Consider the following 15645-nt stretch of genomic DNA (forward strand, 5'->3'; position numbering starts at 1 on the left):
TTTCTTATCTCCCTGAGTATAAAGGTGAGATAGTGATATCAATACTGCTCTTGCTGTGATGTATAAATAATCATAGACTTTCTTTTTTAAGATTGTTCTCCTATGGTCTTCTGTTGCAGTTTTTCAATTTTGAATCGAACATTGTGACATTTAAGTTTATAATCAGGGTTTTAGCTGTGATTTTAGAAAAGGTAAAGTCTTAAATCCAACTCCGCTGACACAACCTCTACCCATCTTGTGAGAGTTACAACACGCACTGAAATTAAAGTGTCTAAAATAGATTTTTCTTATTTTATGAAGTTGGTTAAAGCGAGAATAAGAAGGATTTGCCAATTTGCTGTTTGTGAAAGCGCCACAAATTGTTGAGTCTCATTCCCACTACGCCAAATACTTCTGTTTTAGGTGGGTCAAGTGTCCCAAGCACAGCAAAATAATGAGAAAATAAGAAGGTACAGACAGACGGTGAGGTCTTTGTGGATGCGCATTTCTGGTGGGTAATAGGTAGAGCTATGCATTGTTCTTTTGGGGGTGGTGGGGATCCTGCATACTGTGCATTTAACAGAAATATTTTCTATTAATGTTACTTCTAAACAAGAAAGTCTAAACATTGCTTCAAAGCCTTCTCCACACTTGCAGGAAAAGAAAACAGATGTGGATAATCCTATATTTCTTTGTTTGTATTAGCCTGAAAATAGTCAGATTAAACAATTCTAAAAACACCAAAATCAGTCTGTAAACACATCACATGTACACTTTTACTTAAAAATATTAATTCTCTTACTGGTTAACAAAACCTCTAAATTCTTACTTAAAAAGTAAACTGGGCATTACAGTGCCCTAGATGGTTGTTAGGAGCCTATTTACAATCAATAATTTTTCTACCAAACTCTGTTTTTAATAATTTTATTTTAGGATACAACGCTTTACACCTACATTCTCATACAAAGGCTCTGCAACTTAAAACACACGGCACAATACACTGCAAGTGCAGCTGGAGCACTGTTGTGGCTTTAGAATATGTGCTGCGCACTTACTAGCGTGTGTACGGTAACCAAAGGAATGTGTCACACCAGTGTAGAGCCGTAATGATGTCAACTTGTTATTTACTTTCCAAATCTGAATGACTGAGCAAGGCGAAAGGAGAATTAATCAACCGCTGTGTGACCAGGCAGGCGAAAAATAGTGGAGTGTGGGGGAGGGGAGGCAGCTCGGAGGCCAGATAGGCTACATGGTCGACTGTAGCCTGTGAGACTCAGCCCTCTGCCTGTACTAAACACAAAATATCAAAGTAATAACACACTTTAGCGCGGTTTTTCGAGAGTGTGCTATTTTAACGGTACACGTTGTGCGAGCAAGCGTGTATTTTGAGTCAAATGTGAGCCACGCTATATAGCATTTAAGCTACAGCACATACAATACACACATATACAGTAGCCTTGTAGTACCGGCTCACAGCCGTTGAAACGTTCTAATGACGACATTAACCGTTTATCTCCTAACGTAAGATGTACGTTACTCCCTCTGTAGAGACAGATAGATGTTCATATTAACCTGGTATTCGCAGCCAGTGATCTAGCCAATTTAGGCAGTGAGATATACAAGATATGAAACAATTAGTGAGTTAATTAATTAAGCTATACGCTAGGTCGTTTCATTATTCAGGTTTAAGGTCAGTTAGCCGTCATCCCCCAACACTACCACTCCTCTCTCTCTCCTATTCTCTGTGAACGTCTCTCTCCCGCTGCCTGCCGATCAGCGCCTGCTGCTGTCTCTTTATGTTACTGTTCTCAGTGAACGGTGAAACTCCACAGAGTAGCCTGCAGCCCCAGCCACACAAACTCGCCTATTTTTTTTTTTTTCAACTTTACCGCCAGTTGTGAGTGTGTCTGAGCGAAATACGCATTGTTAGCCCATCAAATTAGCCGACAGTGAGTCATAGGACGCGGCGGCGGTCGGAACTTGAAATATGACGGTAGGCAAAATGCGAGGAAAGTCGTTGCTGGCTTGCTGAAGTTGGAGGTTCTCCTTGTGGAAGAGGAAGAGGTGGCGGCGGACACCACGAGTTCACTCTCACAATAAAAGGTAAGCCAGTTTAAAAAAAAAAAAAAAAAAAAAAAAAAGTCGAGTGGCTTGGGTTTTTACGGCTGCTTCTGTGTTTGTGTGTGGGTTAGTTATATATGCGAAGAGGATAATGACTTTCAGAATTGGGTGATTATGGCGTTGATTATGAGGTTGCCGGCACACAGCTCAGTCACCCCTTGACTCCACACGTGTGTTGAAATTCCTGCTTGTGTCTTCTAATTTCCTCTCTGTCGGTGTTACTTCTTAGCCAAACAACCTACTTTTCTGATACTGTGTGTTTTTCGCACTCACATCAAGCTTTAGTAGCTGAGCTGTGGACTACTTCACATAATACAATAAGTTTTAGAGGTTGAAGGTTGTCCCATTTTGGTGAATTACGAGGGTACCTACTTGGCCCTTAATAGCACATAAACCTCCACCACATGTAGTTGCATCAGTCATTTTATTAAATATGAATGATACATATTTATATTTCCATGCAGACTTAGGAAGCATGAGTGGGTGGGGGGGTGGGGGGGCGGCATTCAACTGTAGTAGACATTGCCACCAGTTTTCAAGGGACAGTTCATGTTACTGTACTGCTACAATGTTATGCTGTTTCTTGACTAGTTCAGCTGTAAGCAGCTGTCAGAGACACCAAAATATCTCAAGAAATAGAGCTTAATCGATTAGTTGTCATCTATTGAATAAATCAACAACTATTTTTAGAAGCGATTAATCGTTTTGAGCCATTTTTTCTGAGAAAAAAATCTCTAATTTCAGAGAGGCACCCCCCCTCCAAAAAATATGTATTGTAGTGAATGGTGAGACAAATATTTTTTGACCCTGTTTGAATTGTGCCACGAATTACACATGTTTGTAGGGCTGCACAATTAATTGCAATAAAATTGCAATATGGCTAAGTGCAGTATCCAAATTGCCAAGCCACATCGCAGTTTTTTTGTTTTTTTTTTTGAAAAAGGAAATATGTATAAGAAATCAGCATTCAGGTGCTGTAGTGCTGCTTAGATAAACTGGCCAAAAAAATATGTGGCTGTCCAGATGAAAGAAAGCATGTATGTTTGGCACAGACTTCAATAAATATCATACTTTTAATTTTTTTTTTTTTTTTTTTTTTAGAAAACGTGAAAAGTGTAATGCAAAACTGATCATTTCCACTAATCGTATCGCATATCGCAATTTCTGTCAAAATAATTGCAATCTGATTTTCTTTTACCAAATCATCCCACCCTAGATGTTTGTCAATTTAAAAGATCGTTTTACAAGTCAAGAAAGTTGCTATTTGTCGTAAAACTGTTAAGATACGTAATTAGAAAGACTACACACCTCACTGTTGCGTACGAGACATCATGAGTTTCTCCGTCCAAAAGCTAACTTTAGCTGTTGACGCTATGATGCCTGTGTGTTTTTATACATGGATGTAGTCAATCAAGATAAAACGACCAGGAGTTGCTGGGTAAAACACTTAAGTTAAGCTAATGTTACAAGAAACGTGGATATTAGTGTAGATGTGAAGCCAATTATGTGAGACGAGATGTAGTTCACTGAGTGGTTTCACAGAAACTAGCGTAACCCCCATCAAACCTACCACAAATTTAGACATTCTTATCGAGGAAATATATCTTTTAAATTGCCAAACATCATATGTGTAATTCATGACACAATTCAATATCTCTTGCTGTTGACTCCCTTTCACATTTTTTTTAAGTAATGTCCCATGTGTCATCCTGAAAGGGATTTTGGCTCTCTCTTAAGTCCAACCTGAATATCTTTGGGGTGTGGACTAATCAGCAATTTGAGGAGGTCGCTTTTGGCTTTGGGAAATGGTGGTGAACACTTTTCACGATTTCATGACATTTATCAGACGAAACAACTACTCAGTTTATCGAGAAAATGATAAACTGATTACTCGATAATGAAAATGTAATTGCCACTTGCAGCCCAAAAGAGAAAAGATAAAAGAAACCCTGCAGAAAATGAAACTTGAGGACACGCTGATTTCATGTGTCCTCAGAACACTTAATAAAATCAGTTAGCTTTTATGTGGAGATGAAGAAATGTTGCATGTGACCTATATATTCTTCTTATTTTCCAGTTAGTAGTCCTGGCTGTTCTGTGTAGTTCTCTGTAGTTCATGGAATAATGTGAGCGAGCATGTACAGACACAGTTAAAGATGTCTCGCCTAACCTCTGAGCATCAAAGTGTTCATTATCTCTATTAAAGCAACACATGAGAAGGATCAGGGTGAAAATAACAGCTCAAACACACTGCTGTTTGAATGCTGTCTTAACCTGATTCTACTTAAATGGCCCAAATAATTGATGTCCCCATTTTTTTTTGTTGACCCAGTGGCTGCTGTATGTTGTGTGTTGACAATATCAGTCAGTATTGTTTGGCTGCTGTAATCAGTTGGAGGTATTTTAACAAAGAAGTTAACACTGTGGTGAACCTCTTTGTTCAAGAGGATACTGACTGGACTTGATTTGACATTATGGCTGTTGCTGCCACCTTTATGTTATTTTTTGTTGAATAGCAAGCCAATGGTTGTCACTGGATTAGGGCTTATTGATTTTGAAGAAATTTCACGTTTAACAAATATTGCGCATCTTGCGATTTGAAAATTTCAGTAAACCATGTTGCGATTTCGATAAAATTTCGATTAATTGTTCAGCCCGATACTGGATGACATTGGGGCTACGTAAATACTTGCACAGAGCTGATCTGTACACCCCCTGATAATGAAGGTGATGTCACGCAGACCCTGGTGAACCCCTCTGCACTCATGAACATAAAAACATATAATACTGGTTTAAGCTGATGCTGGAGACGCTGATCTACTGAGCATGTCTGGAACGTGACTTAAGAAAGTAGTAGCTGTCTGTGTACGCATCTGTTTGGGAGTATAATCCAGGCTTTAGTGTCTCTGCTATATATTTGAGGCAGGCTATGACGCAAATCAGGGTTTCACATGATCTTGCAAAGTAATGTAACAGGACGACCACATTCTCATGTGACGTGAGAGTGACAGTTGGTGACAGTAATATACCTTTGAGATGGTTTATCAACCACCGCAAAAGAGGAAAATGACAAGAAAACATGCAGGAGGCAAGTGAAATTGTGTTGTCTCGTGAAACAGTTGATTTTGTTGTATAGAACTTCCAAATAAAAGAGTAACATAATCAACTGTGATTAAGTACGGTATGGTACGGCTTTTTCAAACCATGTTTTAATTGAATTTACAAAAAAAAATTATTGTATCATGATAAATATGTTTACTGTGACACAAAGTGATGTCAAGCTTGATGGAAGACTTTGGCCATATCGCCCTCACCTAAATCAACATTGAAATTGTTCTATTAAATTTAAACACGAATCACAGAGCCTAATTCTAAATTAAAGCAAGTGTTGAATTTTCTTCCTAACTGACGTCGTAACGCAAAGGGATAGTTCACCCAAAAATAAAATTTCAGATGAAAAAAGCAGATGAGTTCAGACTTCAGAAAATTAAACATGCTTCCACGCATTTATTCTCAGGGCATGCTATTAAGTTCCCTTTTTGGATGTAATGTGACTTTTCTCTCGTGTAATGATTTTTGCTTTACACAATCTATCGTACCAACTGATTCTAGGCAAGATAGTCTTAAGGTAATAAAACATGTTAATATTCTGCATGTTTGAAGAGTTGATGCGATGCATAAAAGTAGGACCACAAGTTTGATCATTTAATATGATTTAATATGTTTATTTTAAACATTGTAGTAATGATTGCGACCATATTGCCTTGCTCTACCCTGTGTAGTGACCAGAGTCAAGGACTTGAAGTCACCCCTAATTGCAGTAGTTACAAGAACAGGTTTAGTGCCACCAATTTAAAGAACAATAGAAGTTTATTATGCCTTAATTGCGTGTTTCAGACCACTTTACGCTTTCCATTTATTGATCCCTAAATATGTTAGTGTCTTACTACCTCATTACTACCTCTTATTGGTAGCTTGGGAAGATGGTCTCATTTTAATTGAATGAGTAACTAAGTTTTTTGGTTTTGTTTGGTTCTTTTATTTTTCAAAGCTTCATAGACTCGGAATTATTTCCAGTTAATGTTTTGTTCATTTGGTGTTTCAGTAGGTGGACACATTTACCTTTGTTCTAATTCCTTCGAGCGCATAAATGAATAATGTTGTTGGCCTACAGGTTATTGTCTGTCTGCCTCTTGTTCGGTGACAGGATCTGAGACGAGATTTATTGTCTGTGGTTTCCGTGCTCTATGCGGCATGCTCTTTGGACTGAAAAAGGAGAATGGCTTATAATATGTGAAGAATCATAATTCATTCATCTGATTTTTTGTAGTCGGTTCTCAATTTGCTCCAAATAGAATTTTTTATAAGTCGTTCAAATGTGACTTACTCAGTGAACTCAGGCACAGAGGAGACAACAGCAAATCCAAGGTACACTGACTGTCTTTTCAAAACAGAAATGTATCCTCTCCTCATAAGTAGGGCAAGGAAGTCCCTGAGAAAGCCCATGTCAGCCTTGTGGTGCTTTAAAGCTCTGTATCAGGCTGTCCAAATATTTCTGTAGCAGTATTTATTTATGATAGGCCAGGGGGGGAGGTGAGCCATTCTCTCCCTCCAAAAGAGATATACAGTGTGCACGGGCTACCAGCCAACTGGCAGACCAGTGGTTACTCTGAAATAACGCCCATACAAGTACTGGCTAGTTAAAGGCTATAGTTATTTATTTGGGTTTATTTTGGATTTGTTTATCGCTGTGTGAACTTGGGTCTGTTGTGCCTTGACTCTGTCCTTGTGTGTATTTAAATTAAAACAAGTGGGAGGAAACCACATCCCTTTAAGGGTGTGTGTGTGTTAAATGTTCAACTGCTGCAATGTCTAGCAGCTAATCAGTCTCTATTTCTGTTGTGTCTGAATCCATCATAGCTAATGATTCAGTGTTCTTTAAAGATCTGACATGAATTGTTAATGGAACGTGTTCACTTTTAGCACACACCCATCTGTGTGAGGTTGCACTCAGTCAGTAGATTCAAAAAATATCAGCCTGTAATTACAGGTAGGCTATTTTGTTAATGTTGTCAACAAGTAATGTAAAAAAAGATGATGACCTCACCTCTGGAGTTGGCCTAAAATCTATTACTGTTTTTTCAGAGAATTGGTGTGTGGAGCACTAGGCCTATCACCTCTGGTAGATGACGGTTAAGGAAGTTGTGCAAGCACATGCATGTCAGAGTGACAAACCTTTCTACTAAAGGGAAAATAATTTTTTTTCACATAGTTTGTCTTTTCACGGTCTCCTGATTCAGCAGTTGTTCATCTTTTGGCCTGATGATTCAATCAGAAGAGTTTCATACCCACACAAGCCATGGACATTGGCTAACTTTGTCTTCAGAGAAAAAAAAATGTGACTTATAATTTCTGAACTAGGGAGATCTACACAGCTCCTCCCAATGTTTAGAACAGATAGTCATTTAATCTCTTGCCATGATACTTAAGTACTTCTGTAATTATTACATTATAACATTTGTATTGAGACAGTACTGTTGCAGAGTACACATGAACTGTACTCAAGACCACCTTCTCATGTGGAGCTGTGCTTGGTTATGGTACATAGTATTCACACTAATCAAACAAACTGGACTTTGGGGTCAAGTGTATTTGGATCTGGACCTGGGTCTCTGATGTGAAAGCCCACTCACTGGTATCTGGTGGTGACGTTCCAGATCACAACCAACTGAATACCCTTTGCCTCACCCTTTTCTTCCTTGAGTGCAGGATAAACTATGGTGGCTGCAAAGAACCCTAAAAGTCGTCTCTTCAGTCAGTGTTTTGTTTGTCCATTTAGGGTTACTGTAGAAACATGGTGGTGGTGGAAGAGGGCCTGCTCTCTCTGTAGACACATCTGTTGTGTAGTAGTATTAGCTGATTAAACATGAATGAAAAGATGCATATGAATTTCATATCAAGGTCCCAATTCTCTAATAACCAAATTTAAGGAAGAGGGGTACCGTTTTGAACAGCTATGAACCTTTAGCCTCTGTCGGACGACATGTTGCATGAACCAGCTCTTTTCTAGCAGAACCTGGCACATAAACATCTTTGTTGGAATCAGGCCATTGTGAGCAATGCTTATGCTGATTTAAGTTACCATTGGATTTACAGGATTTTTGCATCAATATGATGATTTATATTGATTTTTCAGGTGTTTTATTCACTGTGTCAGCACTGTTTACTTTATCTGTACTTTGTCAAACAGGATGGTGAACCTCTTTCCACACCTTTAAGCATCATTGCATGTTACTAAACTGACATTAAATGGCAGTTTCTCACTTGTATGGAAGTCAGTAGAATTCTTTTGAAAGGCATCAAAAGCATTTACAAGGTGATTTTATTTGTTCTGTTGATAATGTACTCATATCTATGTATAGCTGTGGCCAGGCAGTGAGTGGTGAGAGGTTTCTTCCAGGAAAACTGAACTGTGGCTGAGTAGACTGCTACGGAAACGAAACGACCATCTGTAGAATGCCAGTGAAAGTTTCATGTTTGCTGCTGCTTAGGCTTTTGTAATTTCCTTCTCGTAGTTTGAAACTTGTCAACGTCAAAACCACAGTCTGGCCCCACCAGTCATGCATATGTGCCTGTACTAAAAAAGGCAAGTATTTTTGAGCAAATTGCTTCCAATCCAGGTGTACATATTTATCACTGCACACTGATGGTTTCTTTACCATGGCCATGTGAAATTTTACATTGTCAGTCTGTACTAAAAGAGATTAATTGTATGTATTATCTTCTAAGAAGACTGTCCTTATGAGATAAGTGTCTTTATGACCAAGAAAGAAATGAATATACTTCAGTTTCAGGGTTTTCCCAGGAGTTTTTTGAGACAACAATGGTAAAGGCTGGAGAATGTTTGTGGCATGCGTGGCTGCACACAGTTTTGGGCAAGCACCTTTAGGGTGTCCTCTGAAAAAAATCAGTTCCACTTTTTGTTCAGCAGCTTGAGACAAAGAAACCAGAAAGAAGAGGGCCAAAAAGGCACAGATCCTGATGCTGAAATAAAATCATGAATTTATTTATTTATAATTATTAATATTAAAAAAAGAAGCAGCACTAAAATCCAATAAAAGAAGTGAGTCCATTGCCCAGTGTAATAATACTATTAAGTATTGTTTTGGAGTCACTGGGTGACATGACATGCAAGCTACAGGGAAAAAAATTCAGTTACATCTATTCAAGTATTTATGTTAAATAAATAAATTACTCATTGGCCATCAAAAAGTGTGCAGCATGAAACCAACTTAGTTTTGGTTTTCTCAAGTTTTTATTCATTATATTCACTAATATGGGCAAGTCACCATGAAGGAAAATAACATTTGTTTTGTGTCATTCAAACGGTTGTTTATTCATTTCAAAGTGAACTGACAGACGTTTATGCAGCACTTGTTGCATCTGATCAGGTAGAGATAGGGCAAAAGAGGCTGCCTTTGCACAGTGATGATTCAGGGCTTATTACTGTCAGGTCGCTGTCAGACACGTTTAATGGACTTTATGAGTGAACAAATTCCCCAGAGTAGGATACAAGCCTGGCCGTTTTAACAGCTTTTGACCTGTTAGTCAATTTTGATGTGCATATGTGTTTTCTAAATGATCTGTCAAGTACAGACACTCCGAAAGTGACTAGTGAGTTTCAATCTTCAGGCCTATTTACTTATGTAACTTAAGCTAACCTAACTTTTCTTACAAGCACCCATTCGTTTGCTTCACAATTACCTTGATCTTGCAGAAATAGTGACTGTGTCATTCTACACAGTCGAGTGCCGCACATAACGTGTGTGCACTTGGTACAAGCACATCAAAGCAGTTGCTGATAAAAGGCACACTAGTTTTAGCGTTAAAAAAGCCTTAAGGCCTGCGTTTTTGTTGGAACTTTCAACAAAGGCAGGGACCAAAAATACAAAGACAGTCCGCCTTTGAGTAAAATAGGCAGGGAAAACCCTGAGTTTTAAAAAATGCAACACAAAATTCCAGTTTCTAAAATAACATGTAACTTCAGCTTTATCAGAGATTTGTGCACTCTTGAATTCTTTTTAGGTACAAGGACACATTTTGGAAACATTTCCAAACTTTTATTCCATGTGTCAGCCTCTTAGCAGGGTGGTGCCGTGTGAGGACGCACACACTATGAGGGGATGTCTTTGGTGTGTAGTATTAGTGTCACACTGTGTAAATACTTGGTAAAGAAACAGTCAAGGCCTGGCTTAGAATGAAGATCAGTATTTCAGCTCACTTGTCTGCCTTGTTTGTTTGACCCTAATGTCAGATGGAAGGAAAGCTCAAGGAGAGTGGGGGGTATTTAGGGTGGCATGAGCAGCTGTTGACAGAGAAGCAAGATCCTCTGGTCACCATAGCAACACTTGTGTTGCCCACACTGGCGTGTCTCTGTGTTTACAGCTTATTTGTGCAATCCTCGTCTTGCTGAAAAAAGAATAGCCGGGCTGCGTCCTCTGTGCTGACTATTACAATGTCAAGGACACTCAATTCACTTTTACTCTTGAATGAATGTAGAAATATACATTTACTCCACCAAATAAAATGGTAAAATTCTGTTATTTTCCTCTTTGTGAAACAGTGCTTATGTAAAAGCTTCCTAAGATATACTGCATGTTCCTACAAAGATGTAATAGTGGAGACATTGATTGCATCTACAATGTAAACACAGCCAGAGGAGACTGCCAAATGTTCTCTCCACCATTCAGTTGTTTTTGATCAAATCTACAGATCATTTAGCTCTCAATTTCAGATGTGATACACAGGAACTTGTGGCACTGTATGTATGCACTGGCCTAGATTTGAAGCCACCTCATTTTACAAACATGTCATTGTTGCACAGTGAATTATATTGTATAAAAGAGAATGTGTAGAGTTGTCCATTCAGTGTCATGATGGGTTTGACTGGAGCAATAAACTGTCTTGTACAAATGTGTATCTATGCAGTGATATGAATGCAGGGTCAGAGCATTGAATAAGTCGTTATTTTCTAAGAATGAAGTAACACTCGTCATGTAGAGTTACTGCTAAACAGTTGTTTCTGCTTTGTTCTTTTATAGAACATTTGGAAAGATGACTATTTTATTCTTTATGTACCGTTATGTGTTCTGCACTGAGCATCAAACGAGCTTTCTGTGTCCTACCATCTCCTCCACACAACATATTTACATGCCACCCACCCCCACACAGCCGTATACACACACATGCCCTACAGCGACTGGTTCCTTGTATGCTTACATGCACACATGAAACCAGGTTATTTGGAGAAACCAGATTAATGTAGGAAATCAAAGCATTAACATGGCCTGCAATAACCTGGTTATTGTAAAAGCTGTGTTTACATGTAGACTTAAAGAGATACACAACAAGTTCTCATACTTGCATGACAAAATGGGTCATCTGTTTGTGCCAAAATGGCTGATGTGACCATTCCAAAAATGACTCGCGTGATTGTTCTTCATCTTTATTTAGTCATCTTTAAAGAAGAACTTTCTTTAGTTTAGTCTACTGCTCTCAGGGGAGAATAGGGGAGCTGCACGAAGTCTCATGAATCGCCTTGAGTGATGTCACTTGAGTCAATATTCAATAGGACTCCCACCGACTTCCCTAGTAGTATAGTAGTTGTTAGTTCAAGCCATTAGTTGACTAGTTGTTGCATATTTATATTAATTTAATTATTTAAATATATATTTTGGGGGCATGAAGTGAGCCGCCTGTTGAGTTTGAAATTGTCGGATCAACCAGGAAAGAGATGGATCTCACAAGTCTCGTTGTTCAAAACAGTGAAATAAATAACTTCCAGCTTCACAAGAACAAATGCTCGCTGACTTGACAACACAATAGATCATGCATACTTAAGAAATGAACCCGCTCAAAAATTGTTCCTTAATTGCTTTGGAGGTGTATAGTGATTTTTCAGTATCAGAAATTTAAAGAACATTGCAAAGACCTGTGTCAGTGTGCATGTTGATACAGGTCAGGATAAAATGCTATGCATTGATTACTTTTTGAGGCTTACTAGATGCTACCACACTGCATAGCAGATAATGGCCTAACTCTGTTGTGTGATGATGCAGTGTGATGTGATGTGATATGAAATGTCTCATGTATACAAATGTAATTTAAATTTTGGTTGTAGTCTTGATTCTTTATTTTTAATCATTTTGGATAGAAGAATGCACCGCTGCAAGTAATGATCTTTCTGTTTGTCTCTCTTTGTGGTTTTCTGTCAACGATTATAATGATTTTACTATTTCCACTCATAGACAATGGTTCTTTTGTTCCAGTTCTCATTGCATCAATATTATTGTTCGAGATGTTTTGTTCCTTTTTTGTATGTAATGTATTGTCCACATCACTGGGAAAAACAAACCAGAAGTTCTTTCCTTTGAATACTGCTACACTGCTGATATCCTTTGGTTTCTACAGAGAATACTAAATGACACCAAGGGGCAAGTGGGAGTTGTCATTTTTATTTGATGCTAATGGGTTCAGCATGAGGGTGGATCTTAGGTCCTGACGCTCCTGATTAGAAGCCATGATGATGAATCCTCTCAGTGATCCTTGCTGTCTGTCACCATCCCCCATTCATTCCCCAGGGAGACAATATACTTGATGGTGGTGTCTGAATGTGCAAGTCTGTATTGAAGGAAAAAATGCATGTACCTAACTCTCATTGCTGCAAATTAGGGCTGCATGGTTAATCAAAATATGATCAAAATCACAATATGACCAAGTGCATTATCAAAATTGCAGAAAGTTAATTTTTTATAAGGGAAAATGTGTGGAAAAAACAGCATTATAAGTTAAGCACTGTAATGCTTGAGGGATGTCCCTGCCTACAGATCTTTATTTCCAGATATAAGAAAAAATGTTAGTCTGGTACAGACGCTAACAAATGTCACATCATCATGATTTCGAAGGTTTATTTTCAGTGAAAATTGTAATGCATAAATGATCATTCCCAAAAGGTAGTATAATTTCCTTATAGTGACAAATGATCACAGTTATTATTATCACAGTATTGGTAAAATGTGCTGTAAATGTTTTAAAATGCACTCATACTTTAAATGATTTGAAATGGCATCATGTTTCATGTGATGTCTGTTTTCACTGACACAAAACAACCCCATGTTGTATGCTGCAGCTGCATCTGAGAGACTGTTGCTGATTTTGGTGGATGCAGGACAGTATTTAATGTGAGCTTTTCAAGATCGTTGCCAACTTTGGTTGATGCTGGACAGCGTATACCATGAGTTTTTCAGAGTGCTGTAATCAAACATGGTTATTGTGATAATTAAGATAGTTATTCATATTGCAGTCGCAGTATTAGTCAAAGTAATGTATTTTGCTTTTTTTTTTTTTTTTTTTTTTTTTTTTAACCAAATTATGCAGCCGTACGGCAAATCTATCATGGCATATCTCAAAGATTTGACCCATTCTAGTCTGTGCAATTCATTGCATTAGGGCATGTTTGCAGTACCAGTGGCTGTAGTTGCACTACCCTGATGACCTTTTCCATTGTTAACTGCTGAAAGAATCAGTAGGTTAGGCCCACTGGTTCCTGCGGTGGCCAACCATGTGCGTGCATGTGCATGGAGAGACAGCAGTCTGCAGGTTTTCATTCCAGCTGAACACCTCAGCAGGTTATTTCACATACGGCTGCTTCCCTTCTACTTAAAGGAGTGTTAATCAGTGGGTAGAGTCTTTGGTTGGAATGAAAACCTGCAGACTGTTGTCTCTCATGGCACATGCTTGGCCACCCCTGGTAAACATAAAAAAATGTTGCCACCCATAGGAAGCGTGGGAGAAGTGTTTCCCTGGGAGACTGAAGAGTCCCATCCCCCCACTGTTTGCCGACCTAAATCGGCTGTCGCTAAGTGACTCATTGGGAGAGGCGAAGAATAATGCACAAATGGTTGTTGTGATTACCTGTGTGGAGATCATTATTTATCACCCTGCTGCCATTCCACCATCCCCCCTTCTCCAGTTCCCCTCCCCCACTATCTCTCTCTCTCTCTCTCTCTCTCTCTCTCTCTCTCCCTCCCTCACTCCCCTCCCCCCTCAAGACTGCAGCCCAACCAGAAGCTTCAAAGGCGGGTTTTACTCAGCAGAGCAGTTCAAGAGAAAATGGCTGCTGTTTCCAGGTCTTGTTTGCACATCTGTCAGGAGGTGACTGTTCAGGAGAAAATGGGGTCCCGGGTGTGCTGGTTTTCAACATCATTCTTTTCAAAACCTGCATGTGTAGGAGATGGCTGGTTGTGTACTTCTCATTGCTCCATTATTTTTGCATTCAAGTGTTTGTGTTCAGAAAGCATTTTATTTGTTATCAGTGATGGATAGATTCTTTTACATGACAAGCTCTGTTCGGAGCACTGTTTGCACAAATTATTTTCAGGCCTGTTTGTTTTAACCAGAGGAACTGAAGCGTAATAAATAGTGCTTAAATTAGCTATCAGCCCACCTAAAAAGGATTCGTTTTTGCAGTTTAAATCAATTAATGACTTTATTTTTTTATCTAGGTTATATGTAGAATATCTGTCTTTGAGATCTGAAGTCTCTTTTATTGTATTTGGGCTACAATTAGAGATGATCTGATACTGTATGATGTGATATGCTTTTGATTGTTGTTGTGTGGCCTGGTTCAGGTGAAACCTTGTGTAAAACATGAGCAGATACATGCAGAAAATGTCGCCGGGGGAAGTAGCAGAGTCCTGTTTTGGGGCTAATAAACTATGCAGTTCATAGCGAAACCAGTAATGGCATTTTGAGCAGTATCAGAGGCTGATGCTGGAACAACCTAGGCTACAATGAAAAGGCGATAAGGTTAAGCACTCTAAATCCTGGCAATGCTGAATTTCCAGCATGTTATATCCATGTTGTGAAAGCAAAAGCTGTGGTCTCTACTGCATACTCAGAAGTAACAGTTTTTAATAGGTGTGTCACGATTTCAATTCTAAATCAGAACTTGACTAAAATGAGGTAAATCAAAAATTGATCAAATACAAAAGTAGGATTGGCAATTTTTCCAGTATTTTGTTTTCTCACCACACCCACTCTCTTGCATGCATCTGATTGTGTCCTGGGAAAGCACAACAGCTCTTCAGTAGCTCTTTTTAGTGCTGGAGTTCGAGATGTATCCAAGTCTTTAAATTTGACCTTCTCTGTCCCCCGTCACTACGGGTATCTAACATCCAGCTCAGTGTTTCTGTTGTTTACGTTTATCTGTGGCATGTAGTGTGAAGACTCAGTGGAAACATGGCAAAAAAAATATATGGCGGTTATATCACACTTGATACCATACAATGTATCTATTCAAAGAAGAATTTGAAAACGGAAATAACAGTTGACAGAGCATCAAACCAATGATCTCTTGAGCTCTATAAATCAAGACTCGATATGGCATAGACAGATTTGATTAGAATTTAAATGTATGCTTGTCAAACATGCTGGGAAGCTGAAAACTCAGCAGGTTTTACTGAATGAAGGCCCACTTGACTGTGG

At 38.7% G+C, this 15645-nt stretch overlaps 1 protein-coding gene across 1 annotated transcript in view; it reads left to right on the top strand.

Annotated features, from left to right (window-relative positions):
- Positions 1 to 1550: 1550 nt before the first annotated feature.
- tbl1x (transducin beta like 1 X-linked) overlaps positions 1551 to 15645 on the top strand; it is a 31917-nt gene continuing 17822 nt past the window's right edge. Inside the window, exon 1 of the mRNA XM_084725008.1 lies at positions 1551 to 2082. The gene's annotated coding sequence lies outside the window, so the exon portion shown is untranslated. The remainder of the gene's footprint in view (positions 2083 to 15645) is intronic.

This window comes from Lutjanus erythropterus, chromosome 8, assembly GCF_056507025.1.
Source record: "Lutjanus erythropterus isolate fLutEry1 chromosome 8, fLutEry1.hap2, whole genome shotgun sequence".
In the NCBI taxonomy this organism is placed as follows: Eukaryota; Metazoa; Chordata; class Actinopteri; order Lutjaniformes; family Lutjanidae; genus Lutjanus; species Lutjanus erythropterus.